We start from the raw sequence: 23115 nt of genomic DNA on the forward strand, positions 1-23115 counted from the left end.
GAAGGAGCTGAGAGGTCTACATTTTCATCTGCAGACCTCTAAGAGAAGACTGACTTCCAGGCAGCTAGAATGCCCACAGTGACACTCCTACTCCAACAAGGCCACCTCCTAATAGTGCCACTCCCTGTGCCAAGCATATACAAACCATCACACTGTCTTAGTAAATAATGTGAAGAGTAACTGAGAAACACACCTGCTATTTACCCTCTGGCCTCTATGGATGTGAGCTGTCTGTCTGCCTGTCTATATCTATCTCTCATATATGTACTCATATGCAAATTAACATTGTGATGGCTTGTATATGCTTGGCCCAGTGAGTGGCATTATTTAGGGGTGTGGCCTTGTTGGAGTAGATGGGCCTTGTTGGATGAGGTGTGTGACTGTGAGCATGGGATTAAGACTCTCACCCTAGCTGCCTGGAAGTGAGTATTCTGCTAGCAGCCTTCAGACGAAGATGTAGAACTCTCAGCTCCTCCTGCATCATGCCTGCCTGGATGTTGTCATGCTCCCACCTTGATGATACTAGGCTGAACCTCTGAGCCTGTAAGCCAGCCCCAATTAAATGTTGTCTTTATAAGAGTTGCCTTGGTCATGGCGTTTGTTCATAGCAGTAAGTTCACTAAGATAAACATGCATACAGATACATGCAAACCACATATAAACACATGCAAAAATAATAGTGTTTTCATTTTCTTAAACTTGAAAAATATTTAATTAATAACAAAATAACATTTTGAGATTTTATTTTTGGAAGTAGTTGACTATGTGAATTAGAAGGAAGCTTTCACTCTGGGAACCGTAGAGACAAGAGGAGGGACCATCACAGCACTGGTTGTTGGAGGAAGACGAGCTCCGGGCAACATTTAAGGTAAGTCACCAGAAGCTGATAAAGTGATGTTTTTAAAGACCTGCTGGAGGGACCTTCCTTCAAAGACTGGATCTTGGTAGATTCCTCTGCATGTTTCTGTCCCATCTCTTCTGCTTAGCTGTGCACCATTCTGAAATGTTCCCCATACCCTCATCTCTTGAAAGCTTTCAAAATGGCACCACAGGCTGGAGACTGTGCCTTCAAAAGATGGGGCTATGCGGGATGTTTCAGAATGGTAACCAGAGCTCAGAATGTTGGCCCAAGCCCTCCTGCTGACTTTACCATGTTGGATGATTGGCTCTGAGTTGCTGTCTGGTGGGAATGCAGTGCTCAGGTGTGGATGCAGAAGTAGCCAACAAGATGTATCTCGGAACCATGGAGACCCAAGAGAAGCTGATGACGGCACACCCAGTTGTCCTGTACAAACCTGAGTTTGGACAGGTCTCTCTGGGCAGTTTTCTACCATCTCAGAGGTCTAGGTTCAGAGCCTGGCCCTGTCTCATACCCCAAGTCACCTTCTGAGAGGTCATCAGGTTTGCATGACAAGCATTTTACTGACCAAGCCATCTTCCCAGGCCCTACATTAATTTTTTAATGTTGCCTTTAGACATTTTATACCAAATTACATTCTGATTCCTCCACTTAGACTCAACTGCTTTTCTTAATGACATCTTCCATCTTTACGTAGACATTTTTCTATATCTGTATTGTGATGAAATTTTTATATTCTGCAGTCATTCCTCGTAGTCTTTATGTGATAATATGTTACGATTTCCTACTTCAGATCTCTAGAAAACGAACATGGATCTTACTCATGCATCAGATTTTGTTAAACTACATAATTATTGAGAATTCTCCTGTGGCTGAACATGTATGTGGCTTTTACTCATTGTTTTCTATTATAGGCACTTGTGAGCCATGTGTCTTTCTATAGGTTGCATGCATTTGTGTCTAATATTATTTTCATATTAAAATGTGAATTTTAATCAGTGTTCAGAGTTTGGGCTTTGGGTCAGTGACTGGGTCTCACTGTATCAATGAGCTGGTCCATGGAGCTGGTCCATGGTGATGGAAACTCGGGAGGTCATCTCTACTCAAGAGGAAGTGGTCCCTGAGTGTGCCTGTGTGGCCTGCCTCTTGTCTGCAAAATATTCTATTTATTTGCTACGATTTTATCTTCTCTTTTTTTTCCTCCCAGTTTCCCCAAATGAAGCTAAAACATTATAACGGTACCTAAAGTCTTTCCTTACTGAAGGGTTAAATTCTCTCTCAGGGTGTCACTTCTTCCTCATGTTGTACCTCATGATGCATGATACAGCAACCTCCCGTGAGTTGAGGCTTATGCACAAGTATGCCATTTACTGCAGGTATCAACTTAGTTTCCATGCATTTTTAAGATTATTGACTCTGGATATTTCTTCTTTTGTGGGCTTGTGTGTGTGTGTGTGTGTGTGTGTGTGTGTGTGTGTATTCGTCTGTTGAAAAATTGGTAATTTAGGGCTTTTATGAGCTCTTCATGCCATTTTTACAATAAATCTCCTCCCATTATATTAACAGATTTGAAAATGAACAGAGATACTAAGTAACACTTAGTAGGGTTGTTAATATGATGCCTGGACTTCCTGCAATTACTTAAAACAAGATTTGTTTTATTTGTTCCTGTTTTATCTTTATGACAACTGCACAGATGTTTCAAAAGTATTTGAGAATCTTCTCTATTTCCTTTTCTCATTGCTGGGAGAACACACAAGACGAAGCAACTGAGGGAAGGTTTTATTCTGAAAATGGTGGTTAGACACATTAGGCCCAAGGCATATTGTCTAGTACGTCACAGAAAATCATCAAAGTGAAAAGAAAGAGGAATAAAGATCTGCACAAGGAGGCTATGGCCTACCATGGCAGGGATGATGTTACGGGTCGTGGGTAAGCCCTGCCAGTGGCAGCTGGTGCAGGAGAAAGCCAGCTACATTGCATCTACAGGCAGGATGCAGAGAGCGAGGAACGCTGTTGCTCACCTCACTTCTTTTTCTCTGCTTGGCCCCCAGCCTGAGGGGGGGGGCACCCACATTTAGTAGGGGTTTCCTTCTTCAGTTAAGCCTCTCTGGAAGTACTTTCATAGGCATGCCCAGAGGTGGGTCTCCTAGGTGATTGTAAACCCTGTCAGGTGGATGATCGAAATCATCCAACACAGCATCACAGACCACCTTTCCTTCATAACTTCAACCATCCCTGCCAACTCCGTATTCAGTTAAAGAGCCACACTACCTCGGTGCTTATGGTTTAATTTATAATTTAATTTTTATTACAGCTCATTCAGGTAAATTTCCTTTTATAATAACAAAACAAAGTTATTACTAGCCCCCCAAAATAATTATGTTCTTTGTAATTGTATTGTTTTCATTATATATATATATAATATATATACTTAAAGTAATTCACTGCCCATTTATTTCAATGGCCAATGTTTCTCCTAATACAATGTTACACTGGTTCAATTATTGTTGCTATAAAACCACTCTTTTGTGAGATAATTATCATTATTTTCATTAGTCCTCTAATATTCTTGTCTATCTTTCCAATCATGTTTTGGAATTAAATATTTTAAATTTTACAAATGCCAATTTTATCATAGGTATTTTAAGTAAAGTTCTATTAAAGCTACCCATTAAACCACAAACCATTGCCTTTCCCATTTTACCTTCCTGTCCTGGAGTATGACATACATATACATATCTCCACATAAAATATTGTGGAATTTTTGGATGTGTATTATATACCTCCACACAAGTTTAATTAACATGTAATTCAATTTCATGGCTGCTGTAAATTGGAAGTGTTTTTATAATATTTTTAGATGCCTAATAAATATAACCAAGTATCCGATTGATTCTTGTGTTATATCTCTTGGCCAGACGTTTCTCTTCAGAGCTTTGCTTTATTCTCTTTGGTAGCTTTAGAGCTGGGCATTTTAGCTCTTATGCTAAAGAATCATAGTTTCCCAACAGAGATCCTTATAAAGGCTTGTTTATCTTCTGCACATTATTGTGCATATACAACAATAGAAATATCTATAAAATAGGTCCATGAAAGCCCCTCCCCCCCATTCTGGCTTGGATCTGATATGTAACCCAAAGATTGTTATGTTAAGCCTTGGTCCACAATGCATCTGTGTTCAGAGATTGGGCTTTGACCAAGTAGCTGGGTCTGACCTTGCAGACAGGCTAGTCCATGAGTGCATAGCCTGATGGGCTGTTGGGAGGTGATGGAATCTTAGGAGGTGGGACCTAACTATAGGGGGAGGCCCCTGGGAGTGTGCCTGTGTGGACTCTATCTTGCTCCCCTCCCCCTTAGTTCTCTCTCATTCCCCCCTCTCCTCTCTTCTCTCTTCCCTCTTCTCTTCCTCTCCTCTCTCTCTTCTCTTTGGATATCGCGAGGTGAACAGCGTTGGTTCATCACGCCTCCCCTTCTGCGATGTAGTGCAGTAGCATGGACACAAAGTACTTGAGCCTGCTGACCACAGACTGACACCTGTCCATACACAGGCCCAAATCATCTTTCTTCCTTTCAGTTTCCTTTCTCGGGTATTTTGATGCACAATGAAAAGTTGTTTCCGGTGCCAGAAATAAACTCATATTCTACCTTTATGCCAACACAGTTATCCAGAGTCCGCCTTTCACAATGCCAACAGAATCTGCCCTCTGCTCTCTGCAGCCATCACTCTCACAGGGATCGCTATGATGGCCTCCTAAGCACAACCCAGAAGGGCACTGGGGTGACTTTTCAGAACTTACGCCAGATCTCATACTTATGTTTGAAAGCCCCTGAAGCCCTTATAGCCTGGTCTGCTAGCTCCATCAATGGGTTTCATCACTTCCTGTTCGTCTCCTCCGCCTCGGTGGCCACAGGAGATCCTCTCTGCATTCCCTGAACGTAAGATAAGCTCTTTGCACTCTGCCCCATCCCTTGGGAAAACCTTTTCCCAGGTGTCTGCATGACTTATTTCATCACTTCCTCCTCATGCTGCTCGAGAGTCAGCTCCTCGGGGAGACCTCCCTAGAAGCTCCCTTTTAAACTTCCACCCCCTTCTCTGTTTTTCCTAAACTTCCGACCTATTTGTTAAACAATGTGCCTCCTGCCATTTCTTCTATATGTTTATTCTCATCTCTATCTTCACACACACATGCACACACACTCACACACATGCACACTCTCACACAGACACACACATACACACATGCACAGAAACACATGTGTGCACACAGATGCATACTCACACTCACACACATACATATTCATAGGAACACACATTCACACATGCTCATACACACATGCACACACACACATACACATGCACAGACACGCTCACACATACACACATGCACACACACTCACACTCATACTCACACATACACACACATTCACACATAAACACATACACACACATACGCACACATGTGTACACACACATGCACACTCACATTCACACTCACACAGTCTTTCAGAAAACTAAAACATAAGCTTCAGAGAAGAATTTCTTCCTGCTTTTCCTACTACTATATTTTAAATATTAGACAATCGTGCATTGGTGTTCAGTAAATAATTTTATCGAACATGCACTCACATTTGTTTTGTCACACTGAAAGAAAATCACTCTTAAATATCTAAAACAATGAGCTTTTACATGTAGTGTATTTTTTCATATTCAGGAGAAATATTTTTATTCCTAATTCTTACAGATTTGGTTAAGTGCTGAATTTGATTAACCACTTACTTCATCAAGCAGATGTGATGTCAGGTATTGTATCATCATGTGGAAGGTTAACATATTTCCCTGTAGAATCTCTCCATGGACTGATTAAATAACATTACCAGGCGTATCTCTTTAAATATTAGTGATAGATTATTCCTTTGTGCTTATTGACTTCTTGTGGATACAAACGATTGCTAGTACCTCTGAGAGTGAGACAGAAGATGCTTCAGTGATTTAGCTCGTATAAAAAAATAAGTGTGCTGAGAAGAAAATGATGTATTAATATATTTCAGATTGACCCTTGCGAATATACTTTGTTTATCTGTGTACATACCATTGTTTAACATCTGGATTTGTTGGTGGAAGCCCCAGCTATCAACAGCTACTTTTCTGCAGATATGATTTCATAGCCCTGTTACACAGCCTCTACGCTTGAGTCTCTTTAATCTTCTTGACCACCTGTCTTGCTGACATTTGGCAATTTTCCCACCCCTTATTATTCCATACAAATAATAGAGACTCTAGAAAAAAAAAAAAAAAAAAAAAAAAAAGAAAGAAAGAAAGAAAAAAGAAAAGAGAAAAGAAAGTAAAGCCACCATGCAGGTTTCCATGCTAGCTTGTGTATCCAGGAGTCCAACAAGGGAAAGCATTCAGATATAGAGCGAATAGCCTTTGTCTTTCAGTAGAGAGCATATGACATTCATTTGAGTATATGATACCTACCTAACACATACAGCTTTGGTGCAGGTTTTAATAGTTAATGTTTTTTAAAAAATTAAAATGTTGATAGCTCCAGAACATTTGGGTCAATAATATCTTTTGTTACCTAAAATTAATACTGAACCTGTAAACATCTTTTGTTACCTAAAATTAATGCTGAACCTGTAATTATTTTAATTAAACTCTGATTCTTTTTAAAACTGTATTTTTGAGTGTGTATGCCTGTGTATATGTGTATATGCGTGTATGTGGGTATGTGTGAGTGTGTGTGCATGTGTGTATGTGTGAGTATGAGTGTGTGTGTGCATACGTGTGTGACCGTATATACATGTATACAGTATACATTGATCATATCCGTCTACTCCAATGCCCCTCCAAGTCTCCCTCATGTTCCCACCTCATCTCCCTCTTGGCTTTATGTCCTCTTTTTATCTCTATGTTTTTGTTATTAAAATTCCCTGACTCCAATTAATTCTGCCCACGCGTATCTGTGTGGCCACCCACAGGGGCATGAGCATCCTACAAGGGCTGTATCTACAGGGAGAGTGAGTGGCCTTCTCTCAGTAGTCATCACTACCGATAGCTCCTCTACCAAAGGTAAGACCCTGAGGACCTTTCCACCATTCATGCTGGAATCTGGACCGGCTTGATGTTGTGCAGGTAACCACAGCCACTGTGAGCTGATGTGGGCAACAGTGTAGCCATGCCCAGAAGTCAGCATGTCACAGCTCTCTTCCACACCCACCCACCCACCCTTACATTCTGCCCACCTTCCCTCGGAGTTGCCTTAACCTTGGGTCCCACTGGGAGGTAGATAGAGATGGCCCATTCCCAGCTTGGCACTTACAGTTCCTTATCCTCCATTGTTTGACATGAGTCTTGGCATTGACCCAAACCTAGTGCAAAGGGAAGCTTCTTGGACCAAATATTCCCGAGTCGGCAAGCAAAGCCTGTGCTTCTGACATCTCATTGTTTAAATATGTGGCGGAACTATGTTATACTAAACATGCTACGCCTGATGGCCATGGTCTCAGGCAGGTGTTCGGGGTCCTGGTGAGCTGTGATGAGGTGTGTGAGTAGTTTGCACCTGACCGTGCTGTGTTGAGAGCAGAGCAGAGCTTCTGTGCCCTTCCTTTCTAAAACCCAGAACTTTTAGTCTAAGCATGAAGAAAGCAGCAGGCGAATTCCAACCGAGGGACGGTTTTCAAAGTATATGAGCAGAGTCCCTTTGAAAATGTCACGGTCATTAAGTCCAAGGAAAGTGTGAGAAGCTGCCAGAGCCAAGAGCATCCTGGGAGACATGAGAATTAAATACAAAGCCCAGCTAGACCCAAGGGGGAGGGGGGAAGGAAGCAAGGGCAAAAAAGAACATCTGAATAGAGTGTGGACTCTGGTAATAATGCCACGTGAGCATCTGTGTGCTCACAGCAGCTCACTGACAGTGACAATTCTTCTGTCCCATGCAGGGTGCTCGCTGTGAGAGACAGTGCAGTGTATGCAGGAGCTCTTTGCACAAGGCTCCCTGTCCTCCTCCTCCTCCAGATCTAACAGTTCTCTAAGATATGAGATTTATTTAAAAATAGAATTGTCGACAGGGCTGGATCTTGGCCAACATTTTAATTATTGTTAGGATTGTCAACGATAACGAGAATGCTCTAAACATCTATGTGATCATTGAAATTGGATGTTTTATAAATAAAAGCTGATACAGGTCTAGGCACATTTTTCCTTCTATGGAGATTTCAAACTAAGTTTTAGATTAAGACATCGATGTGACTGTCTTGATAGTCTCTGTACTGCTTACTCTTATAAGAGAGTAATCCCGCTGTATAAAAATATAAGCAAATGAGACAGCAAATTCAAATAGAAAAGAGAGCAACATTGGCTTTAGCTGACATGGAGCACAGCATGGGTCCTCCTCAAAATAAGAGAATGTTAGGATGAATACTGTTGACAATTGACATTCACAAAGCACATGGCTTAGCGCTTCCTCTTTATAAATCTCGATGTTAATGTACTTTGCTTACTTAAAGCAAGGTACAAGGCTATAAAAAAGAGGAAAGTATGCAGTGTATCTGTAGGAATCAAACAAAAGACACCCTAGCCACACCCCTCCCCCAAAACACTCCCCCAAAACAAAAACTCCAGGCAGGTCTCAGAACAATAGCTCTGGGTCAGCAATGAGGATAGAAGCATTGACCAGAAGGACAACTTCCTGAATTGACAACTGACAAGAATTCTATCGCCTTCCACAGGAACTAATGGGGTTGGACTCTGTTAGAGCAAAAGGCTGTACACACAGGACTCCAAAGACAAAACCAGCATTGGCTCATCACCCTGTGCTAGTTTCAAGACAGAAAGGTTAGAAATAAGCCAGAGGCAAAGGGCCTTTGGGCTTATGGCTAAGCTTTGCAATAACTAATGATGAATTCCTTAACTGCGGCTCTCCATGGCTGTATCTTTCAGAGTGTATCCTTAACTGTACCCTCTCTGCATCATGACGAATAGGCACTTCGGAGAAAGGTGTGTAAAGTAATAATGGAAGAGATAAAGAACATGTAGTATTGTACAGAATGGATTTTTTTTTCAGCCATAAAAAAATGAAGTTAGTTCAGTTGCAAGAAAATGGCTACAACTGGAGATAATCATATGAAACAAACCAGGGTAATGTTCAAGAGGCAGACATTGCATGTTTTCTCCAGCTTGTGGGTCTTAGATTTTATACCGATTCCTAAAACTGCATAGGTTTATATAATACAAAAGTCAAAGGAAAGTGTCTAGTGAAGAAGGGGACTAATGGCAACGGGGTGTGAGGGGGAAGGGCAGGGCAGGGTAGGAAGCAGGGTGGGAATCAGGCTCACAGGACACTTATGAACATGACCTTCTCTAACTGGTTTAATACATTTTAAGTGGTAGTATGGTTTGAATCTGAAACCATGAACCCCAAACAAATCTTCCCTCTCCTCAGCTGCTTCTGTCAGGTGTTTTTATCCCATCGATGAGAAAAGCAGCTAATATGAATGTATGTAGGGTTAGAAATCAGACTCAGAAGTTATTGCCAACCGTCTCATTTCTATAACCTCAATTCACTTAGATAAAATTCTGGGGATCTGAAGTGGGGCTCAGAGGTAGAGCATGCATTTGGCATCATTTGCTTCCCAGTACCAAAACAGATTTAACATATGTAATATTTACTAATATAAGAGATGACAGTATTAGTGTTTCTAAGAAGTTACTAAATATTAGCTGGTGAGATGGCTCAGTGGTGCTTGCCACTAGGCCTGATCACCTGAATTTAGTCCCCAGGCCCTGCATGATGAAAGGAAAGAAATGACTCTAGAAATAATTCTCTGATTTCTCCATGCACACCTGTAGATATACATGCATAAAGATACACAAAGCGAATAAATGTAATTAGAAAAAAATGAGGAAGTTACTTAATATGCATTTTTTACTAAAATTCGCAAGGAGAAACTTACTTATGAATATTAAAATATTAAAGGGGAACTTAGCCAGTAAATTATACATGTTATATAAAAAATTGTATCCCAAGATATTTTTTAAAATACGTTACTTAAAACATGGAGAAACTAACCCTCAATACAAATCGTAAGAGGAAAAAGGACGTGATGAACACATTCTCTCTCAAATATTTGTATGGCATCCATGTTTACAACTTGTTCTTTTATTGGTTAATTCTCAGCTCAGTGGTAGTTTCTCCCAGGGCATCCTATGGGCTGATTCGGGAGTAATATGGACTTTTAAACAGTGTTTGTACTTGAGAAATACAAAACTCAGCATCGGGTAGTCCTCCTTTTGGAAGATAACGGGAGGTTCTTGCAGACTCTGAGCCAGTCCTAAGAATAAGAGGTAATGGAGCTGGAAGAAGGAGGTAACGGAAACACATTCACTTCCAATGTTTGCTCCAATCAAAGCTTCAAAAGTTATTTATAGCCAGAGGTAATCCCTAAGTCCTGGACAGGTCAGCTTTAGGTGTTCGCTTGACTGGATTAAGTAACACTTATTTGGAAAAGCATTATTTTGGGTGTACCTGTAAGGTCTTTCCCAAGACACCACCGCTAACCCAACCCCTAAAAGATAAAACATGATTGGGGTCCTTGGGATTTCAGCCTTGAGTTGAAGGATACACCATTAGTTTCCATAGCTCCAAGGCCTTTGAACTTGGGCTGAGCCATCCCATCGACATGCCAGCATCTCCAGCCTGCAGATAACATGCCCCGAGTCTCTTCACCCACTATAAGTGAGTGAGCCAAATTCTTTAAAAAGAAAAAAATTCCCTTTATTAAGCCTATGCCTCTATCCTACTTCTGTTTTTCTGGAGAACTCTGATATCCTCAGGTAAGTGATGATGGGACCCTAAATATTCATTTTAGAAAATGGAACAAAAATAACTAATTCCAAATGCCAAAGAAAAAGAACTAAATGGTGATTTTTTTCACATCTCTATTCATTTATTACAAGCTAGACTTACCCGTGCTTTGTGTTAAATAGTACCGTTCCTATACAGCACTTGTTTACATGGAGTAAGAGGAAAGACTTAGACATTCAGAGCTCCAGTTGAATCACTACTGTTTGTGTATTTGGCTCATCATTCTGTTGAGAGTGGGTATTGGGTATGTAGATAGAATATAATTAAGAGCTTCCGGTCTGGGCCCAAGCACTGAGCAGATCCCGGGCAGCAGCTCTGCCCCCAATCTCACAAAACCCAGAGGAAGCAGGCCTCCCAGGAGCTCTAACCTGGGCAGTATCTTAGGTAAGGAAACAGCAACACTTGTCCCAAACAGGGAGTAACTGGGACCCACTAGGACCCAGGAATTCACTCCTGGCCCGGAGCACTGGTTCCTTCCTGTCTGTGCCTGAGCACTGAACAGATCTTGGGCCCCAGCTCTAACCCCAGTAGTAACACCCACCCCACACAGTTCTGAAAGAAACAACCAAGATAATAGGAAGGATAGGCTCCAGTTGTAGAGAAGGCAGGTAGCACTAAGGAGATCCAGATGGTGAAAGGCAAGTACAAGAACATAAGCATCAGCAACCCAGGGTACTTGGCATCATTAGAACCTAGTTCTCCCACACTAGAAAGCACTGAATTCCCCATATCACTAGGAAAGCAAGATTCAGATTTAAAATCACTTCTAATGATGATGATAGAGGATGTTAAGAAGGACATAAATAACACTCTCAAAGAATTTGAGAAAAACACAGGTAAACAGGTAGAAACCCTTAAAAAGGAAATGCAAAAATCCCTTAAAGAATTACAAGAGAACACAACCAAACAGGTGAAGGAATTGAACAAAACCATGCAGGACATAAAAATGAAAGTAGAAACAATCAAGAAATCACAAAGGGAGACTACCCTGGAGGTAGAAAACCTAGCAAAGAAATCAGGAGTCATAGACACAAGCATCACCAACAGAATACAAGAGATAGAAGAGAGAATCTCAGGTGCAGAAGATACCATAGAAAATATTGACACAACTGTCAAAGAAAACACAAAATGCAAAAAGTTCTTAACACAAAACATCCAGGAAATCCAGGATACAATGAGAAGACCAAACCTAAGGATAATAGGTATAGATGAGAGTGAAGATTCCCAACTTAAAGGGCCAATAAATATCTTCAACGAAATTATAGAAGAAAACTTCCCTAACCTAAAGAACAAGATGCCCATCAACATACAAGAAGCCTATAGAACGCCAAATAGACTAGACAAGAAAAGAAATACCTCCCATCACACAATAATCAAAACATAAAATGCACAAAACAAAGAAAGAATATTAAATGAAGTAAGGGAAAAAGGCCAAGTAACATATAAAGGCAGACCTATTAGAATTACACCAGACTTCTCACCAGATACTATAAAAGCTAGAAGATGCTGGACAGATGTCATACAGACCCTAAGAGAACACAAATGCCAGCCCAGCCTATTATACTCAGCAAAACTCTGAATTACCATAGATGGAGAAACCAAAATATTCCACGACAAAACCAAATTTACACAATATCTTTCCACAAACCCAGCATTACAAAGGATAATAGCAGGAAAGCTCCAATACAAGGAAGGAAATTATACCGTAGAAAGAGCAAGAAAGTAATCCTCTTCCAACAAATCCAAAAGAAGATAGCCACACAAAGATAATTCCACCTCTACTAACAAAAATAACAGGAAGCAACAATCACTGTTCCTTAATATCTCTTAACATGAATCAACTCAATTCCCCAATTAAAAGACATAGGCTAATGGACTGGACACATAAACAGGACCCAGCAGTTTGCTGCATACAGGAAACCCACCTCTGTGACAAAGACAGACTCTACCTTAGAGTAAAAGGCTGGAAAACAATTTTTCAAGCAAATGGTCCTAAGAAACAAACTGGAGTAGCCATTCTAAGATCTCCAGCCCTAGAACGAAAAGGGAGGAACTCATGGCTCCACCTGTATAGGTAGTTGAGGGTGGCCTTGTCTGGCATCAGTGGAAGTGGACAGCCTTGGTGTCTGAAAGTTTGGATTCCCTAGTGTTGGGGGATTCGAGAGCAGGGAGGTGGGAATGGGAGGATGGTGGGAGCGCACCCTCATAGTAATAGGAGGAGGGGGGATGGGGTAAGGGGTTTTGGGGGGAATGGGAGAGGAGATAACATTGAAAGGTAAATAAATAAAATATCCGATTTAAAAAAAAACAGATTATGGGTCTGGCAATTGTAGTTGAGCAGTTGAGACTTTTTGTCAACAGTTTTTTTTTTTCAGGGATTGTGTATAATCTTCAAGGATAAGGTATTGTGGAAGAGGCCCATGGAACTTTAAAAAGATTGGTGGGACATACTGTTGCTGAGACAAAGAATGATGCCAACCTGTGAGCTTACTGAGTGCCCTGACAAGGGTGACTGGGGAGCTGTAGTGGACATATGTTCCTGACCCACCTTTGCTTGACTATATCCCAGATGGGACAAGCTGCTTTGCCTCAAGTTTTTAGACCTTGTGGGATAGAGAATCGAAAAGACAAACTATGTCTCTTGTATTCTTCTTAAAGGTGCCCAGCTATTAGGAATCAATCATGTACTCGTTTAGAAATCAATTCAATATGGGAAATAACCATCTACTTTTGGAAGACTGGATCTGGACATTGTCAGAGACATACTGGAAGCTAGCTGTAGCTTGCTATGATGTTAGGATAGCAAGAGACAATGTTAGGACAGAATCTCGATTTCAAACAAGGGTTAGTGCACGTTTTAAGACTCTTTTATTGTCAAGATAAAATTGGTTTTGTCTCTTCTGCAGCATTTATTGTAAGTTGCATTGACTGTATAATTTCCAGTTGTGTTAGTGTGTTGAAACCTGGCATGTCTGTTACGGGGGTCTATCAACCAGCTTTCGTCTCACTGCCCTGAGTATTAGAAAACCTTGATTCTGTGAAAAAAGCTTGAAAGTGCTGGAAGAAGTGAGTTAGGGTTTAAGCAGAAGCAAGAGGATAGCAGGCCTGATTATTGCTGGTATAACAGCTTTAATTCCACTAATTGCTAGCACCACTGCTTCTGCAATAACATTGACACAAGGAGCTAACACAACTATTTTTGTTAACCATCTAGCAAAAAAAGTTACTAATGTATTGAGTATATAAAAGTATTTATATAGGTATCTGGAACAATGAATGATGCTCTATAACCCATTTAAATTATCTGAAGGAGGTTCAGGGTTCAAGAGTTAGGAGCAAAAAAAAAAAAGAGCTAGGAGCCATCCTAAGTGTCATGACAAATATTATTGGAGTAGTGTTACTTTTGAAATTCACAATAATAATCATTATAATTAGAAAAAAGTTTAAAGACACCTGTAGGATATTTGGCATAATTCTAACACCTTTCTGGGTGTGTTAACTTTGCATAATGAGATCATGAATTTAAAGAATGCTGCTCTGTTGACCTTTGATGCTACAGATAATGCTGATAAAATTATCGATGTCGATGGCTTGAGCTCAGTATTTCCATTTTGGACAAACCTCAGGAATGGCATATATAGCTTGATCAGGCTAGCCCTTCTTGTCCTCGGAATATTTTTATTTCTGTCCATCATGTTAAAGCTTATCTTTAACAACATCAGCATGTTGGCAGCCAAAGTACATGGCTTAAACCTGAAAATGGACCCCCAGACAAAGTTATTAAATTAACAGGCTGGCAAGTCAAGGATGGGTAAGATTCTGCACAAAGCCTTACCAATCTAAGACAGAAGTGCATTGCCTTTGATAATGCATATTCCACAATGGGTAAAGAAGGCATTCTTGTCAGAACGGCCTAAGACAGGCTCAGTCTTGTTCACAAAATAAAAAAAGGGGGAGAGGTGGAAAGCCTTTGGGGCTGCTTGACAGGAATATGACATGGGCCAAGGACAAGGAAGTAGGCTTCAAGCAGGAATCTGACATTAGACTAGAACAAAGAAGTAATTTCAGGTAGAAGTCTAAATATTAGGCCAGAACAAAGACGTAATTTCAAACAGGATTCTAAATTTTAGACTTGAACAAGGAAGTAGGCTTCAGACATGAAATGAACTTGGGCTAGGATAGGGTAGTAGGCTCAGATACTTTGGTCATCCTGATAAACCTTTAGAAACAGTGATCACGGGGGTGTTCACATAACTGGGTTTAATGTCTTGCTTTTTCTTTGACTATTTGTGTTTATTGTATTTCTTGTCCCTTGATTATCTGCATCTATTGTATTGCTAGGCCCTCAACCTAGAACTAACCTTATTACATGCATGTAATCAAAATGGTACAAAAGCATAAAGGAAGAGGGGATATAGGATAGGGGGTTCTAGGGAGGGGCAATGGGAAAGGGGGATGACATTCTATACTGTAAATAAATAAAATATCATATATATATGAATATAATTAAGATAAAAACTAATTTTATATCGTTGGCTTTACCCTCCTTTTTCCCCATCGACCAAATAGGTTTCATTTTGTTTCAGTAATCTGATCATAACATCCCTGTAAAGCCATATCAGGCATAAAGACTTTTCACAGAGTTGTATATACAAGATTCTGTCTCCTTGGGAACCTGAAAAGGCTCAGCATCTCCATGTCTCTAAGTCCAAGGACTTCATTTAAATAGTGGGTCAGGCAAGTGGCCCTTCCCAGGAACAGCACTGGAGTTAAAACTGGCAGGATCACCTGCCAGTCAGTGTGCTGGCTCACTGCCCAGGACAAATCATTCCCTACAGTCTTAAAGGGGAGACAAGGGTCAGTGCTACCAATGGGAAGTTGAGTCCTCATAGCTTCCTGCATCGAAACCTTGAAGGAGCACAGGGCCAAATAACTGTACCCGCAGTGAGGGAAAGTGCTGAGTCACCAGCTCTTGCAGGCTGTGCAGCTCAGCATCTTTCTGCTGCATCAACACGTTGAGCTTCCTTGTCCCAGACTTCAAACCCAACTTCTTGACCAAATTTTAAAAGGTCCCCTGAACTAACCACCTGAAATCTAAAAACTGCCAATGTCCTTCCTGATACACACAGTAGGTTTATTAGGAATGTAACAGGCTTTTTGGAATTTGATCTTGTATGATTTTGCTCGCTGCTGTGGCCAGAGCCCTGACAAGAGGATGGAAGAAGGAAGGATTACTTTAGCTCATGGTTTGAAGGTACAGTCCATTGTGACATGGATTTCACTGAGGCAGGCATGAAAGATGGCTGGTCACATTACATCTGCAGTTATGAAGCCAAGAGAGATGGTGTTCAAGTTGCTTTAAAAAGAAATCAAATTAAGACCCCACTCCAGGGAATGATGGGTTTTTCTACCTCTTTTAACCTTGTGGACATGCCCAGAGATTTGTCGTCTTGATGATTCTGGGTCCTGTTAAGAATCATCAACCATGACAACCTGACAACCATGTTAACCGCTATACTCTGCTTTCCACATTTGGGGTATGGATTCCTGGAGGGAAGTAATAGGAACATGCACAGGGGCAGAAGGGAGAGTAAGTGTCTGAGAGTAGACGATGAGTGGAATGCTGTCCGGAGGAAGGCAGCCTGACTCCTGTGGCTTGTTAGTTGGTTGGATCATGGCATTCTAGAATAGACAGAATAATCTCAAGAGGAGGTAGAAATGAAAAGGACACCAATTCAGAAAGGTTCTGAGCGATGGGAATGCAGCTTAGTTGTAGAACATTTGACTAGCATGCACGAGGGCCTTGGGTTTCATCACCATCAAAGAAGTCTTCATGAAAGAACACATTTCTAAGAAGCAACACCAGGATAAACTGCTGCCAAGTCGAGCTACCTGCTAACACCCCCACTTCTATTCTCTGAGCTACCTAGGGACACCCCCACTCCTGGACTCTGAGTCAAAACCCTTCAGGGAAGACCAGCTGTAAGTCATCCAAGCACATCTTCACAATGAGGGCACACTCCATCTTCACAGTGTGCACACACTTCATCCTCACAATGAGTGCACACTTCATCTTCACAGTGAGGGCACACTCCATCTTCACAGTGAGGGCACACTCCATCTTCACAGTGAGGGCACACTCCATCTTCATAGTAAGTACACACTTCATTTTCACAGTGAGCACATACTTCATCCTCACAGTGAAGGCACACTCCCCTTCTGATCTTTGAAAGACAATATGTCATTCAGTTCATGTGATGATGGGATCGGTCTAGCTGATGCTCAGAAAGTCTATAGACTTTGTTTCTGGGTATATCTGGGAAGGTTTTTCTAGAAAGGTCATTATTTGAATCAGTGGACAGAATAAAGCTATCCCTCATCAGTGTGGGTGGGCAATGCTCCCTCAGTTGGAGCTGGGCTGTCCATCTTCTCTTGGGAAATCTGTGCTTCTGGTACCCAGGCCTTCTGGCTTAGACAGGTTCCCCAGCCTGCCAGCAGCAGATGTGGGGTTTCATGACCTCTGTAATCGATTGAGGCAATTACAATAATAAGTCCATCCTCTCTCTTTTCTTCCTCTCTTCCTCCCTCCCTCACTTTCTCCTCACCCCTCACATTCACAGTCATGTCTGTATAACAGTTTGGTCAATGAGGGACCTCATATCCAGTGATAGCTCCCTGGGATTAAAGCACAGAATGTGGAGCTGAAAAATTCCTGTCACCTGGTGACCTCACAGCCTCATATCATATCATATCATATCATATCATATCATAATATCGTACCACACATGTTTGTGGTGACACTGATGGAGCTTCTTAAAGCATCCTCACTCATGCTCCAGAAATGTTTACACAATCCTGGGGAAATAGGTATATAAGATAAGAACACAAATCAAATATTTACTGATCTATCATAGCATCATTTTAAGTTTTGATCTATATAAAATATTATTGCTTGTTAACAACTAAAGCAAATGTGCATAGTAATGCGATGATTCACTTCTTTATTGTCATACAAAGAATTAAATATTGAGCTGAATATTTGATACTGCTGGACATAGAACACCTTTGGTGTTTTTTAGAGTTGATGCATATTTTGATTTTATATATCAGTGTTGAGAACACCACTTCATATAAACAGTGCAAAATGGCAGAGATTTAGAGTCTTTTTGGAAATGTGTAGAAATTTTGTCTTAATCCCAAACTAAAACTTATCATTTTTATGAAACATAAGTGAGCAACTCACACAGAGATTTTTGAAAATCAAACACTCAAACACAAGGACATAAATTTGATCCATACTAAAGAATGACGGACATTATCTTTCTAGAAGAGCAGAAACCCTTTGTTTGCAGTGCAAACAAAGTTCATAACACAGAGCATTCTCTAATCTGAACAGAGGCATGTCAGGTAGTCTTTTCTGGATTTGTGTGGTGTGGCAGTGTGGCCACACAAATTACACACATTGTATGTTTAGAGAAGTCACATAATACAACGTGAGTTCTGCAAGAAATACTTCTGTCACCCACTCAAGTCTGAGTTAAGTTTTGGCTACTGTATATTCGGAAACAATTTACTGTGGCCAAATTGCTTACAACCCCCAAACCTGAATTATGCTATAGAATGTGGGAGTCACCACCTATAGTTTAAGCAACCAAAGCTTTAAAAAACTATGTTGTCAGTCATGTAAAAGTACAGTACATATATAATATTTGATAATGATAAAACATGAATATGTTTCTGGTATGTTTAACATATGTGGCCTTATTTTTAATTTAGGGTCTGTTCTTTTTTCTAGAATGGAGCATTTACTGGAGCATGCTGTGTTTGCCATCAGCAGCTCATGCTGACTGAGGCTGCAACACTCTCTCTAGCATCTGACTTAGTTCATAGTTTTTGGTTCCTCGTGGGTGCAGATGCGATAGATTATACCAGACGTATGTGCTAGTTAGTGCAGGCAGAGCTCTGGTGTAGGATTGTGTGCTTATACTTTATGGTATGCACACAACCATGAATTTGCCTAATGATGCATTTCTAAAGATGTCTTACTGGCCTTAAGTGATGTATGACTGTATGTTTATGTAAATAGTTTGCTAATAACTTTTCAGAGCAGTAGTTTAAGGATGTGACACCTACACAGTCAAACATTCACATGTAGGGGCTAGGGAGATGGCTCAGTCAGTAAATTGCTTGTCAAGCAGGCACTAGCTTTGTGTGGTGTGACAGTGTGGCCACATATAGTACACACGTTGTATGTTCAGAACCCAGGCTGCAATGGAGTCGCGTAATACAACATAGATCTACAGTGATCCCTGAGGCTTACAGGTCAGCCAGTCTAGCCACCTGAGAACCCTTGATTCAAAAAATTATGTGGAAGGCCAGACACAGAGGCACATGCCTTTGAATCCAGCATTCAAGAGGCAGAGGGTGGTGAATCTTTGTGAATTCAAGTCCAGCCTGAACCACATAGTGAGATACAGGTCAGCCAAGGCTATATAGAAAGACCATATTTTAAAAACTCCAAAAATCAATAACACGAAGAGCCATCTGACATTGATCCCTGGCCTCCACATGCACAGGCACACATGAGAAAGATACACACTCATACACTCCACATATAACTTTTGATTCACCCAAAAATTTACCTGCTGATAGCCTTCGGCCAATCGAAAGTCCTCCAATAATATTGATATCCAACTAATGCATAATTATTATGTTATGTGCACTAAATATGTGAGAATACACTAGACTTGGGGACTGGGAGAAGTGAGATCACTGTTTCCTATGAGAGTGTGTTACTGGGAAGATAATCGGCTCACAAGGAGATGGTTAATATCATCTGTCATTTTATGGTGACTGGTAGCTTGTGAATTCACCAAAAGAACAAAAGCTCACTAGATAGGAAGATATTAAGGTACTCTAGAGTACTCCTCGGGCACTGTGACTGTGATTTAATACTCTGTCATTACACTTAGCTGTATTTCTCCCAACTGCAATTGATGTCATGTATGTTACTTCTGAGTTTTAATAAAGTTTATATAGGTTTATGTAGTTTTTATGTTAAGAACAAATAATATATATATATATATGCATATATACATATATATGCAAAATTCCTTCCAATCACAGGAAACATCTTAGTAGTGCTGAGCTATAACTGAGACATGAAAGGACATGAAAGAATTGCAGGGCTCACACTGAGCGGATGGAGGCTACCCAGGCAAAGAGAGCTCATGGTAAGAGTGGAGGAGGGACAGGGATGAGATCTATAGCCAGGTGAACCAGTGATGACAGACGGACACAATAGGCCCAATTATTTGGACTCAATTATGTGAATTGAGACTATTGAAGGTCAGTGTCAGCGAGTTACTAGGGACTCATTTACTGCAGACATTATTTCATTCCTTTCGTCAAGACTTCCAAGAGAAACACCGTTATACATAGTGACATATATTCAATTGTGGACAAATAGAAGTTATTTACACACAGAAACCCTTCACAGCCTAGTCAATTATATTTGTGATATGGATGTGGATACATAAATATCATAAATAAAATACAGAGAGGGAGAAAAGGAAGTGAGAGGGAGAGGAGGAGGGGAGGGAATTCCTATGTGCTCCATGTATTGGCTAATGGCATGCTTTCTCAGCATTGGCAATTGAAGATGACAACGTAAGACCTTTAAACCCTGTGTATCCAGACTTCCTTTGCGCAGAGGGAATGATATAGTTTTGTTTTCTAATGTATAGGCCACCAAGGGAGGAGAGACAAAGAAGAAGAGAGTTCACAAGCTTGAAAGAGAAAGAACTGTCCAAGCCAGACAATAGGGATCCTTCAAGGCTGAAGAGATGGCTCAGTGGCCCAAGTACTTGTTGTACAAGCATAATGACCTGAGTTCCCCAGAACTCTCATAAAAGCGAGATGCTGTAGCTCACAGAGGTAATCCTTATGCTTCTAGGCAAAATGGAAGGGGAAGACAAGAGAGTCTCCAGAAACACATGGGCTGTCTCCCTTCAGGCATACCACAGTGAACAAAAGACCGCTTGTCTCAAACAAGGGGAAAAGCTAGGCATGTCACTCGAGTTTGTTCTCTGACACATATGTTGTGTTACACACACGCCCACACTCAGATCAATACATGCATACAGGGGGCAGGCAAGTGGCTGCTGTTCCAGAAGTGGTAAGGACTCATGATCCACATCCACTCCCAGGTCCCTGGTACCAGAAGAGCAGGGAGGATGGATGCTAAAACCACAGTACTGTGAGTTGTAAGAATGGCTCTCTCTGACTAAGCCTGCAGAGGGCACCATCTCTATGAAGAGCTCACTACAAGCACTGCCACCACCTACAAGTCAAGGCAGCAATGGAACCCCAGAGCAGACAGGGCCACTGTGATAATGATGTGCCTGTCAGGTAAGCAAGAAAAATGGCACTGGCCACCAGCAAAAGGAGAAGGGGGCATCACACAGAATCAAGGAAAATAGTGAAAGCCAGGCAGTAGAAAGTAAAACATCAGAGCAGGTCAGAGGATCTAGAAAATCAGCAATGCCCACTCTGGCCCTGGGATGCTTCAGGTCCTATCATTTTTCTACCCAGACATTGATGGCTCAGTGCCAATGCAAATTTTCCCCTTGATTGAGTGAGACCTCCTTGGAGAAGACCTTTTGCTCATCTTTTGGTCCAGGAAGGGCAGGAGACATAACTGACAGTTCCACTGAGCTTGTGTGACTAGGAAATGCCCTTCCCAAATAAACACAAGGAGCTGTTTGTTGAGGGGATACAGAGCAGAAACACAGTAGTCCATATAAACAGTGGTCACTGTGTGCTAAAGGAAGGGTCCTTTCCAACGTTTTCCATACTCATGGACATTTTAAGATATTTTTTATGGCATCCCAATGACAGCTATTCATTTTGTGATCTACCAGGAAAATAGATTCAGAAAAATAAGGGCATTTTTTTGTGCTCATAAATAGTAAGATAAATTCATTCCTATTCTGAATGTAAAAGCTTTCTGTTTGTGTCTCCACTGCACTGTATTGATATCCAAGGGGGCTAACTGTGGATGATAAGTGTGAGCCAATTGTTCCTCAAACAGAAGTTAACAGCTTTGTCACTGGCCTCAGTTGGTCACGCTTAGAGGAGTCCCAACCCAACTTACTTATCCGTGGAACCCCACTAGCCTCCCTTGAACATGAACTTTTTCACCATTATAGAGTTAGTGTGATACATTTTAAACATTTTAAAAATTTTATTTACATTGGTGTTCTGCCTCCATGTATGTTTGAGTGAGGGTGTCAAATGCCCTGGAACTAGAATTACAAACAGTTATGAACAGCCATGTGAGTGCTGGGATTTGAACCTGGGTCCTTTGGAAGAGCAGCCAGTGCTCTTAACAGCTGAGCCATCTCTCCAGGCCCACAGGATACATTTTTTAAATTTATACATCTGGATGAGATTGCTTTGTCTTGGTATCTGCAGAATCACCAATGTGTAGCTATGACATCCTTGTATGAATTACTGGATGAAGATCAGGAATCTGAATCTGACTCCTGAGTCCATGCTTTGTTGACATTCAATTGGAGTATAGGATTCCCCTCTTAAATGTCCATGGGTCAGCACCCCTCTGAGAATCCTGAGACCCTTAAAGAGTACACAGTGATCCAGTGAAATAGTGGACTTAACATTTTAGAAAAGAAGAATAGCCTTTCCATTGAACAGGACTGAGACCTGACAAAGACTCTCTCCTTGACCAATCTCCTTTAATATCTCAAGATCCTGAAACATGGGCTCTGTCCTTGGTGTTTTCCACCTGGTTTCAGATTTGTCAACAATCCTGCTGTGACAGTTTACCAAAAGCTCCTGGCTCTTTTAGAAGTTTTAATGTATCTATTTATTTATTTTTTTTTATTTGTAGAGTGTTTTGCTTACTCATATGGGTACCACATGTGTGCCTGGTTCCTGTGGAGGTCCAAAAAGGGGGTGCACGATTTCCTGGAGTTAGAGACAGTTGTGAGCTGCCATGTGGGTTCTGGGCAATGAAGCCAGGTTCTCTCCAAGATCAGCAAATACAGTTAACTGCCAAGCCATCTCTTCAGTCCCCCACTCCCACATATCCCTCACTGTTGATTTTGGTGAAATTCTTCTCCTGGCCTGCTATCAGCAAAAGCCATGCTGAATGGCCTATCAGAAATCTTCCAGGAAATAGGAACATGTACAGACAGTGCAGCCATTACCAAATCTGTACAGAGGTTCTTGACAAAACTAAAACTAGATCTATCATGTGGTCCAGCTGTAGCACTGCTGGGAATTTGCCTAGGGGAGAATCTAAGTAAGAATACAGAAGACATGCTCACTCCATGTTTACTGAAGCACAGTCAACAATGGCTAAGC

Source organism: Arvicanthis niloticus, chromosome 8, assembly GCF_011762505.2.
Source record: "Arvicanthis niloticus isolate mArvNil1 chromosome 8, mArvNil1.pat.X, whole genome shotgun sequence".
In the NCBI taxonomy this organism is placed as follows: Eukaryota; Metazoa; Chordata; class Mammalia; order Rodentia; family Muridae; genus Arvicanthis; species Arvicanthis niloticus.